Below are 12,902 nucleotides of genomic sequence, written 5' to 3' on the forward strand. Positions count from 1 at the left end.
TTGATTTTTTTTTCTTTTTGTTGAATTAAAAATATCCCACAGATGAATTGGTAATTAGTATTTTTAATTTTATGGATAATATCAAACTGTATAAATACCAAATAAAATATTTGTCCTTTGTAAATATTGGCTTAAAGAGGTTTTATTCTTATAGTTAGGGAGTGTTCTTGACTATTTCATCTGGTAAAATCCTGTTCAATAGTATTGTTTTTGAACATGATATCTTTCATGAAATTAAAAAAAAATGGAGATATACCACCACATCTGTTTGGTTTTGCCAGTTTCATGGGCAAATTTGTTATTGACTTGTGATGGAAAGAAGATTCTTAACTCTGTGAGCTCCCAAGAACTTTTTGTATGGAACAGTGAAACTACTAAGTTGGGAGAGAGGGAACCTGGGTGACACCATTTAATTTGGGGCGGGAGTTTAGTAAGATGGCATACATGGGTTCTTGTTTTTCTCTTCTATAAGATGATTAGGTTCAGAAATTAAACTGCAAGGTTCTTTCTAATTCTAAAAATTTATGATATATAATTTGATATACACTAAAATAGAAAGCAGAAAAATTATACAAAAACAGTGACATATTCAGCATGTTGCCATCTCAGCCAAATTTCAGCTACATGAAACACAATCCTCTGCATTCATAAATGGGTAGGAATGTTTAAAGGGTCATCTTAACAAATCATTAGAGGCTCAACATAGACTAGTTTAAGACTACAAACTCTCAGGGGATACCACATTATCACAGTTTGCTTCCAGGGGCATTACCAAGTGTTCATGGTGGAGAATCAAAAAAGAAAGAAAAAATTCCCTAATGTTTCTGGCAGAAAGCAGAGAAGGTTACCATTTTGAAATATGTCCAGAGCATTCTGCATTACAAAAACAGGCTTACTGTATGAGGCAAAAGACTTCACCCTATCTTTTTCCGACCTGAGGTAAAGACCATTATCCAAATTCAAATTACTGGGGGAAAAAATGCTGAGACACCCTTGTGAAGGTCACAATCTAGAGATACAGACTCAACACTCTGAGATGTAGTCATGAGATTATTAGGTGTTTCCCCTCTACACACATTATCAACACATCAACAGTGATCAGTAGTGGATTACAACTGAAATAAGGATCAAAATGATGGAGAAATGAAATCTTACAAAGACAACGTTTCTTTGCGTAACACACTTAAAAACTTGTGTGTATATACATAGATTATTCTAAGTCACATTTGTCATAAAAATGAGTCCATCATATAATAGTTGAAAATCAATATACAATAAAATGTAACTAATACTTATCACAGAGATCTTGTTCCCTGACAGCTATGCAATTAAGTTGAAAGTCAAGAATAAAATATAAAAATCACAAGTATTTGGAAATTAAATATTTAAACAGTTCTAAGTATCTCAGGGGCCAAAGAAGAAACTATACAGGCAATATTAAGACATGAGGAGGATGAGAAAGTCTATCATAAGTGAACAGACAGGTGGTCCTCAACCTGAGATAATTAAGAACACCTCTCTTCTGCTTCCACCCAGTAGGCCCAGACCACAGTCCTGCCAAGTCCTCATTTATACTTAAATCAAGTGTACAAGTGTGGAAAGAAGCATTCCTTTCGTGAGAAAATCCCTGACCCTGGATTTCAAATTCCTATGCCTGGGCTTAAATTCTTTTTTTTTTAAATATTTATTTTTTAGGTGTAGATAGACATAGCACAATGCTTTTATTTTTTTATGTGGTGCTGAGGATCGAACCCGGGTACTGCCCATGCTAGGCGATTGCTCTACCGCTGAACCACAATCCCAGCCCTGGGCTTAAATTCTAACACCACCACCCAAATTCTGTGAGCAAAGGCAGGGAACTTCATGCCATTGAGCCTCAAGTTCCTCATTTGTAAAATGGATTAATAATAGCCATATCACTGGGTTGTTTGTAAGGCTAGAGTTAGAGCCTTTATACAATAAGACATATTTGAAAAATGCTTAATACGAACGATTTCCTTTTCCCATGTCTGAATTCTCTACTTGGCTTCAAAACCTAGATAAATTCTTACTAAATGTGCTCAGTTCGGCCTTTTACTTTAGGTTGGTCTTGAGTTTAAAGAGTTCTGGGGATTAGTTTAGTAACCTAACCAACATCTGTGTCCCGATTTCCCCCAATTTAGACTAGATCATGTCTATCATCAAAAGATTTGGCTGTGCACACAGTAAAAATTTGAAACATAAATACGGAATAAATGAATGAACAAATAGTTTCTAAAAGTGTATTTGTAAGTGGGATCTGCTAGTAGCTTCATTAAGCCTTTCCTCTCCACCTGACTGAAATTCAATTTTGAAGGTTCGTACACTTTGATCAAAACTCTCTTAAGTTCTTTCACATGCGAATAGAATATATTGAAGAGTTTTCAAAGAGGAAATTCATTTTTCATGAACAAGTTGCTTGATATCTGCTCTCAAAAGTGCCTGAGCTAGTGGAAAATTCATAGTAGCCTCCCTCTTTTTCTCTCTCTCAGCAGCAACCTTGTACAAAATTCTCTCTATTTGATTTATACTCAGTTTGTGCTAGGACTTTAAAAGTACCTTGGTTTAAAATCTGTTTCTTAACCTTGGCACTATTAATATTTGGAGCCAATATTATTTTTTGTTGCAGGCCTTATTCTGTGCAGAGCAGGATGGTTAGCATTGTCCCTGAACCCCATTCACCCAATGCCAGAAGCAACCCCACTCACTCCCCCTGTTTTGATAGCAAAAATGTCCAGACATTGCTAAATACTTCCTGGATAGATTCTTGTTTGCCATGATTCTTGCCATAATGTGATACAAGCTTTCTTCAAAGTCTTTGGGAAATGAAAGATGCAACATTGTCTCTGGAATCTACTCTACCATCCATCCATACAGTTGTGAAAGTCAGCGTATCTGTTGGATCAGTGAATCCCCCAGTCTAAACCAGCAAGTCTGCACTCTTCTCCTAAGCTATCACACCAAGAGTACGAATCATTAACAAAAACTCACTTCGCCGGTTGCAAATTCTATTGACTTCTGTATAGACTCTTTTTGTATATTGTAAGAGTGGGTGTGTTTTTCATGAATTAAAGTACATATGTCTTGAGCTCTGTATTGTTGAGCTTTTACTATGTCATCTGTCAACAGCATAATGATCTTCTAAAATTTTCTACTGCAATTATATTTCTGAAAATAATTTTGTGCAAAGCTATTTTACACATCAATAATTCAGAAAGCTACAATGTTTTGTCTCAGATTCTTCCAAAGCTAATGGAAATATTAGGAAATGATGTTATGTTTGCATGTTACTGACACACCTCTGCTTATACCTTTAGTATTTTTACCTTACAACCCCACTTCATTTTATCTACTTACAATTCTCAGAATAAAACTGGATTTTATTTTTTACCCATTACAAGAGCCTGCCATCTAATGGCAGATGAACTTACTTGTGTTAAAACAGATATATTTTGCTTTATATTTGCCACCTTGTTCCTTCCTTGGCTCTTCTAATTACTAATATTTTAGTGAGAGTTTATTTACTCTGGTCTTACTATGCCTATTTCAAAAGGTATACTTTCTGTTTTTATTTCTACTAAAAATCACTTAAATATTTCTACCAGTTTCTGAAAATGTTTCATAATTATTTCACTTTTGCGTTATTCAGTTTGATTTTACAACAGTAGGTAATCTAGATTCATAATTACAAAGCCTTCCTGGTGGTTTATTCCTTTTGTGGATACATAATGCCCCTCTTGTATCTATAAAAATTCTTTCTACCTGAAAGACCTTTTTTCACTTTAGCTGTCTTTGACTTATAAATCTTTGAACTGCTTTTCAGTTCCCACTTCCTTTTATTTTTCAGCAATGAAATTTTATTTTATTTATTTTGCTTTGTTTTTTTGATTTTTTTAATTGTATATTTTAAGGTGTATGAGAAGTTTTGGCACATGAATATGTAGATGAATGGTTAGTGCAGTCAAGCAAATTAACATAGCTATCATTTTACATGCTTATCTTTCTTCTTATTTATTTTTGTGTTGTGAGAGTATCTAAAATTACCTCCCTTAGCAAAGTTCCAGTACAAAGTACAATATGAGGAAGTATAGCCCTCATGTTGTGCATTTTATATCCATATTTTTTCATCCTATTTAACTAGAGCCTCGGTTTTAAGCCTACATCTCTGTTCAGACCTATCTTTTCCCATTCTCCTGCTCTCTGGCCTCTGTTATTCTCTGTTCCATTGTTTCTATGTATTCATATTTTTTTTCATATGCCATGTAACTTTGTCATTTTTAAATAACTGTGGACATGAAGAAAGAGTGCAAAAATAGTACAAAGTTCCTGTATACTCTATGCCCAGCTTCTCTAATGTTACAATCTCATATAACCAAAGTATAGATATCAAAACCCAAACTATATAATTGGTACAATTAAGATAATAAAATTTCTGAACTAACTGAATTTCACCAGTTTTTCCACTAATGTCTATTCACAAGTCCTATTTAGGTCCCACATTTTGTTGATTTCTATTTTAGTTTCATCAATTTTTTTAAAAAAATAATATGAAAGGGATTTTCATTGTTTTTAAGCCATTTACATTTATTTTTATAATTCACACATTTTATCTCCTATTACTCTAGTGTTTGATTCTTGCATTTTTACATTTCTGCATTGTTTATTATTTTCTGTTACCTATGACTATCCTTTATTCTATTTAAAGATTTAAAAGAAAATGGTCCTATGTGTAATTCTCTTAGTGGTTAAATTTGTTAAAATTATTTATCTTCCTCATTAATAATTAGAATGTCACATATAAACTTTCCATAATTAGCAATATCACATAGAAACTTTTCTGAGTATTCATCTATCGATTAAGATATTTCTCCTTTCTGCTCCAAGTCTTTATGGGTGTCACCTGGGGTTTCTAGTAAAAGTATTTTATTCATTTATTTTATGACATATAATTTGTTTCATATTTTCTTTGTTTTCAGTTTTGTTCTCTGTTGCATGTGAATTTTTAAGCATAGTAATTGTCAATCAGAAAGTTCTCAATAATTAATTATTAATTTTGATTATTACATTTTCATTAATCATATGGACCTGAATCTTTCAAAGTTAATTTTGATACCCACTAATCCTTTTTTGTCACTGGTTTCTTAATTTTGGATTTTTAAAAAAATCTCTCAGCACATTGAAGTTACGATTTTTTAAATATATTGAATAAATAGAGTATTTCAGGCAAAATTACATATTTGTAAGTGTTTTCTATTGCTTTAGCATCTGAAAGATAATTTGACTAAGTTTAAGATCATCAGTACCTAATTGTGTTATTTCCATAGTCTTCAAAATTAGCACTGCAGAAGAAATTTCAAACGATTTATAATCTTTGTTCACTGTCAAATGTGAATCAATTTCCTCTTAGTTTTTAATCCAAACATTTGACCTAACTAATTCTAGAAGTGAGTTTTCTTGTCATTATTTTGAGAATGCTCGGTGGATCCTTCCATACTTATACATCTTTCTTCATTGAGAAACTTTTCAAGTTTTGTGTTTGAATCCTTCAAGACTCTTATTCAATAAATTCAGCTTTCTATGGGTTAGATTTCTGTTCTCCATCATAACTGCTACTTTCTGTCAGCAAGTCGCCTTGTTTGTTTTCTTCTATATTCTGCAAGAGTCTCTCAGTTGCAATCTGAATGTTATTTACTCACTTTTAATCAACATCAATTTGATGCTCTGTTAAAGCAATATCAGGTTTAGAAGAAACTGCTTATATTTTTGGTTTTAGATATTTTACTTTATATTACTTAGTTCCATTATTATCTCAGACTAAATTTCCCTTGCAAAGGTCGTCTATTTGCCATCTGTTGAGAGGAAAAATAATAAGCTTACTTTTAGCTAACTATATGTTGAAGACTTTATATCTACAAACCTAATTGATGCTACAAGTATAAAATCTAAGTATGATAATTATCTACATTTTACCCTTATGCATCTGAGACATATTGTATAAGGTAACTGGTTCAGAGCAACACAGCTTGGAGTGGGAAAATCAAGATAGTTGTTGATCTTATTCAACATTAGACACTGATTTCAGCACAAGGATACTAAATTTTCCAAGTCTAAAACTTTTTCCTAGATCTCATATTAACGTTTTTAACTAAAAAGTGTGTCTTCAGAACCATGAGTCATATCCATTGTTCTGCAGTACTGTTCTTACATATGTGGAATGTTTTTAAAATTAGAACATAGCTGACAGCTTTTTTAAAAATTTTGATTTGTTATATATGACAACAGAATGCATTACAATTCATAATACACATATAGAGCACAAATTTTCATATCTCTGGTTATACAACAAGTTGAGTCACATCCTTCGTGTCTTCTTACATGTACTTAGGGTAATGATGACCATTGCATTCCACCAACTTTCCTATCCTTGTGCCCCTTCTCTTCCCTTTTCCCCTTTGCCCTATCTAGAGTTTGGTTAGTAATATTATAATATAGAGCAGCTATACTCTACCATTGGCTTCATTCTCTATTGTGTCAGACTGTGTAGATGATCTAGAACTGGACAATAAATGGATGCACAGAGCATCTCACATGCAACTATTTGCTTGAACAGAGGGACTTTCTTTTACCCTCCTGTTTGCTTCTCTGACTTTCTGATCCAATGAAAAATATAAGAAAAGCTGTGACTTTCTGTGAATACTGCTCCCAGAGTGCTTCTCTCCCCTGTCCTCCCCACCTAAAGTTCTTGCCTTAGAGGAGCTCCACGTCTCAGGAGAAATGCCCAAATCCCCCTACTCTATATCTTGTTTCTTAAGATTGACTGTTGCACAATATAGAAAAGGGAAAGAAGGGACAGGAAGGGGAAGGGAAGGAAGGAGCAATATTGTTACTAATTAAATATTATTTCCTTTTAGTAGAGTTAGGGATTCCGTTTTCTCATTCATAGCAACTGACAAAGACTCTTTCTTTAACCAAACTCAAGTCAGGCTCCCTCAAGTCTCTTCTGACTAGTCCTTAAAGTCCTTTCTCACTAGGCCCTATATTGTCTTCTTTCTTTTTCCTTCTAGAATTTGGAAAAAAAAAACTTGCTAAGTAATTTTAGACCCACCCTTGGTATCTGACCACCCTTAAGATCTTCTCACCCTGACATGCCTTCAGCAATAATCCTATCAAATCAGTTTAGCCAGAAGCCTTCTTATTCTTTTTTTTCCATATTTTTATTTGTGCATTATAATAACACATTATGATGGAGTCCATTGTTACATATTTGTACATACACATGTGATAACAATATAATTTGATCAATATCATTCCCCACTATTTCCCCTTTCCCTTCACTCCTCCTCCCCCACCCCAGTCCTTTTCCTCTGCTCTACTGATCTCCCCTTGATTTTCTTGAGGTCCCCCACAGACTTCTCTTTTCATTTTTCCTCTCTAGCTTCCATCAATAAGAGAAACCTTAAAGACTTTTGACTTTCTGAGTATGGCTTATTTCAATTGACATTGCATATTCAAGTTCTATTCATTTTTTTCTACAGATGACATGATTTAATTTTTCTTTATGGCTGAATAAAACTCCATTGTATACACATGCCACATTTTCTTTATTCATTTATCCATTGATGGACACATAGTCTGGTTCCATACGTGGGCTGTTGTGAATTGTGCTGCTATAAACCTGGGTATGTAGGTATCACTGTAGTAAGTTGCCTTTAATTCTTCAGGATAAATACCGAGGAGTGGAATAGCTGGGTCATATGGTGGTTTCATTTCTATTCTTTTGAGGAACCTACACACTGATTTCCATAATAGTTGTGCTAATTTACAATCCCACCAACAGTGTAAAAGGACTCCTTTTTCTCCACATCCTGTCCAGAATTTACTGTTGTTTATATTCTTGAAAGCTGCCATTCTGACTGGAATGAGATGAAATCTCAGTGGTTTTGATTTGCATTTCCATAATTGCTAATGATATTGAACAATTTCAGAAATACCCTTATTTTCAACATTTCCTTTTATTAATTTTGCATCCATGGAAACCCAACCTGCCTTTTGGCTCTAAATTCCCACTTGTCCTATCACCGTGACCCTCTTGAGTAAAGTCTGCTTTACCATCTGCAATAAGTGTCACATATGATTTTTAATACAACCTAAACCCTAAACAAAGAGAAGTCCTAAAGGGAGTTTATTATATTTTCTTGGGAAGATAATTTAATACCAAACAATATTTTTCTTCAACATTCTAGACATACTTTGACAATTGGTCTTTCTTTTTGCTGTATTTTTTTTAATCAGTCGGTGGCTTTAGACTTTCAGAAACATTACAGCAGAAATTATAAACCAACAGGTAAAATACAGTTTTATTTTTTTTCTATTTACAAAATATAGATTTTCAAAATAAAATTAAAAGGAAATGTACTTGATAGTTAACAAAAAATTATGTTTTGTACATTGATATATGAGTATATTTACAATGACTACAGATCTATGAAATCAAAACAGATATGTAGATATGTAATGAATATTCGTAAAAATGGTAAGATGCATTATTCTTTTTTTTTTCTGTAAAGTTCATCTTTCAATGGCCAGCTTCCTTTTCTATGTGTTTCCTCATATGGTTGCTTTAAAATCAAACTGTATAGAAGTAGTCAAACTTTTGTAAAAGGGCCATGATTGAATTACTCTCATTCTGAGCTTTACTAAGGGAAAATTAGTGTCAATTTCATGATGCAAATTTAAAGTATTAAATATATTGTATGTTACCCAAAAAAAAAGAAAAAGAAAAAGAAGCAGAGGTGTACTAAAGACTTAAAATTTCTAAAATCTCTGTATATTTCAAAAATAATGAAAATGATATACCAAAAATTTGTACATTCTGGGGAATCAATTCAGCAAAGAACAATGGTAGGACATTATGCACTATGCAATTAATGGGTAATGTACCTTAGAGATGCAGGCCTTCATCACCCAGGAAGCATTTTTCCAAAGCATGCTTACATTTGTCACCTTCATTCAATCCCAACCCATACATACAAAATTCTGATGTATACCACTATGGGGGGGCTGATGGTGACCCTTTACTACCCCACGTAAGCCTCTCTTCCTGGCCTCACCCACTCCTGACATAGCTATCTTTGTTGGATCCCTGCTAGTGACAGAAAGGTTTACAACCCTCTGGAGCTTTGACACTTGGAGATTTTCTCTGGGCTAAGAAATGATAACTACTCAGTTGACCTTGAAGAAGTCACAGATCGCACAGGGGACAGATAATCTGAAGATGCAATTGTGATGCAGTGTGCTCAGGGTTTCATTTGAGAAACTCTATGGAACAATGGCAGAGGCCCCTCAGTCTAACCTTGAAGGTAACAAAAGAGATTACAGAGACGTTAGCACTTCAGCATAGCAATCAATACACTTTGAGAATTTCCAGACACACCAATAGAACGAAAGAGCAGCATAATATCATAATTTGTTATTTTCTCCATCTATACAATGACAAAAAATAACAGTGGAAATAGCAAGCATCACCATGCAATAATATGAAATTAATTGTATAGAAAGTACTGTACTGTGCTCAGAACTTTATTGTATTGGTCATTTTAGGATCTCTTTTCCATCTACTCTCTGTTCTTCATTTTAACCCTACTTTCTGTCCCTGGAGATTCCTTTGTTTTTGCCCTTCAATCTGAATATTCCCAATGAGGAGAACAGGTAAGATATTCAAGGGAAAGAGAAGAATAAAGCCAGGCTAACTCTGCTTCATCCCTGTGTTGAATGTTGTGTTGCTTGTATGCTTTCATATTTTTTGCTTTCATCCCTGCAGGACGCCTGGGTCTCACACTCACAGGACACAGACTTATTAAAGCCAGTCCTCTCCACAAAGCCCTCAGTACGCTTTCAGCCACCCTTCCTCGGTACCCAGCATTTTCTAGTTCAAAGATTCTGAAATTGCCCTCCTGATTTCCCTGCACCCTATTTATATTTTTGAAAATGCTTTCTTTATTATATTCTTCTTAAATTACCTAATCTAAAGGGTAATCTATTATCCAGAACCTGCTCCTATTACCTAATTTAACTGTTCCTGCAATGCAGCAATAAAGGCACCATTACCCAATTATTCTTACTCGAGTTAGGATTGCTTCAGTACAGTGTTTCTAAGAATGACTGCTCTTTATGTCAATGAAGGATAATATGCTACCAACCAGAAATAGCAATATGATTTTGGCTATCATTTATTAGATGGCAATTATGAGCAATCTCTTTAAGTGTGAAATTTATTTATTCTCAAAACATGTATTTTTAGATCAATTATATTATGCTAATTTTTTAACACAATGCCTTTATTTTTATGTGGTGCTGAGAATTGAACCCTGGTCCCGCCTGTGCTAGGTGAGCACTTTACCGCTGAGCCACAATCCCAGCCCTATATTATGCTAATTTTATAAAGAAGAAACTGGCTTAACCCAAAGGTTAAATAACTTGTACATAGTCACACACCAAATATGTAGAGGGAAACAAAACCACTCCCTGGTTTCAAAATCAGTGCTAGCATTCCCTCTACTATGCAAGTGAAGTTTTATAATGAAAAAAAATTGTGAATGGCATCAGATAAATACAAGTCACTTGTCTTTTTTCTTCCCCCACCCCTTTGGTGCCCAGCCCCTTTTTGTATTTAACTTAGAGACTGAGTTGCTTAGTGCCTCACCGTTGCTGAGGTTCACTTTGAACTCACGATCCTCCTGTCTCAGCCTCCCGAGCTGCTGGGATTACAGGCGTGTGCTGCTGTCACTTGTCTTCTATGCCCCAATTATTTATTCACAAAGGATAAAAGAAATTTCAATACGATTCCATCCATGTTCTCAGAAAAAGCTTTGTAGCAACCAATACTCCATGCTAAAATTTGCTTCATCTCTACTTTTTACGTTAAAAGAAAAAATGTAAGAAAAATATATGAAAAATGAGAATATAAGCTGAACTAATGATGGCAAAATTAAAAATTCATGTAAGGACCACCCAAGTCAAGAAGGAGAACATTAATGGTATTAAACGTCCTCAATCTATCACTTGATAATTACAACCCATCCCCCAGAGGTAACCATAATTATGAATTTACACCAATTGCTTATTTGGTTTGAAAATTATTTTTAGTGCTATGTATGTATCTCTATGCAATATACTTCTGTTTTGCTTTTGAATTTTGCTTAAATGGAATTGTGTTGCTTGCATGCTTTCATTATTTTTTGCTTTCTGAACCAACATTATAAATGAAGGATGCATTCATGTCAGTGGATAAAGATGCCCATTTGTTTATTTTTGTTGTTGTACAGTTTCCTTTCATAAACGTGCCCTAATGCATTAATTCATTTCAATATTTTTGGAAATTTGTGTTACTTACAGTTTTGGCCTACTCATATACAATTGCTATGAACATTGTTACACATGCATCTTGGTGAACACAGGCACATGCTTCTGGCTGGTTGCATATCTGATAGTGGAATTGTTAGGCATCCAAGCATGCATATGTAAATGCTGCCAAGCAAATATCCAAAGAACAGGCATGAATTTCTGCTGTATGCAAGTTCTAGTTTTTCCACATCCTCACCAATACTTGGAATCTTTAGTCATTGTTAATTTTAGATCCCCTCATAAGTGTATCTTGGTATTATTCCATAGTGATTTTAATTTGCATTTTCCTGACTACAAATATGGTTGGGAACCTTTTCTTCATTGATCTGTAGGAGTTATTTAGATGCTTTGGATATGCTATAATACGTGTAGCAAGTGCCTTCTGTCACTTGGTGGCTTTATCTTTGGAAAAATATATCTCAAGAGTTATATGGTTAAATTTATCAATTTCATTCACTGTTGATGCTTTTGGTGTCTTGGTTTTAAAAATCCCATTACACTTTAATGTTACTAAGACTTGCTTCTGTATTATCTTGGAAGTGCCTTTGACATATATGCATTCTATTAGCCTTGAGTTTATTTTCATGTACATAGTAGGGAGTCTGATATCTGAAGAGGATCAAAACCTTTATCATCTTTTCAGAAAACAAAGGGTTTTAAAATGTAAACATTATTTACTCACCCTCAACTCCTATGTTATTTTTGCTTATCTTTGACAATTTTTCCCATTATATTTTTAACCTGTGATCCCCACTAGACATTATTATTATTACTGAATGTATCTTATGTTTGTGTACATTTGTCCACATGTTTACTATTTTCTGTTTTTAATTACCTCTGTCTTTTTAGGCCTTATATAGGCCTTATCTTTTTAGGCCTTTTATAGGCCTTATCTCTTCTTTTTAAAATAAATTGTATTGTGTATGTTTAAGGTTTACAAGACAATGTTATAGGATACACATAGACAACAAAATGGTTAGTGTATGAAAGTAAGTTACCACAGCTATTGTATCATATGGTTACCTTTTCATTTTTGGCGAAGGGATAGGTTCCAGAGACCTCATCAGATACCAAACTCTAAGGATGCTCTAATCCTGTATATGAAAGGTCACAGCACATGTATATAACCTATGTGATCCTCTTATAGTTTTAAATCATCTCTAGATGACTTCTAGTACTAGATACAATGTAAATGCTATGTAAATAGTTGTTATACTGTATTGTTTAGGGAACAATAAAGAAAAAACCGTCTGTGCATGTTCTGTACAGGCATAGCCATAGTAGGCCTAAAAACTGAGTCTATTCTGATAGGCCGAATCTGTGGATCATGAACCCACAGAATCATATTCTGTCACAATATCCCAACTGCTCATCTGTAATTTTACCTTTGCTTTCTTCATTATGCAACCCGCATCATTTCTTAGGATCTGACTTCCAAGGTACTAAATCTCACTCACTGTAACCAATCTATTTCTAGTTGC

Source organism: Marmota monax, unplaced genomic scaffold, assembly GCF_021218885.2.
Source record: "Marmota monax isolate L192 unplaced genomic scaffold, Marmota_monax_Labrador192_F-V1.1 WCK01_AAM20220418_F8-fsc00021, whole genome shotgun sequence".
NCBI classification, from domain to species: Eukaryota; Metazoa; Chordata; class Mammalia; order Rodentia; family Sciuridae; genus Marmota; species Marmota monax.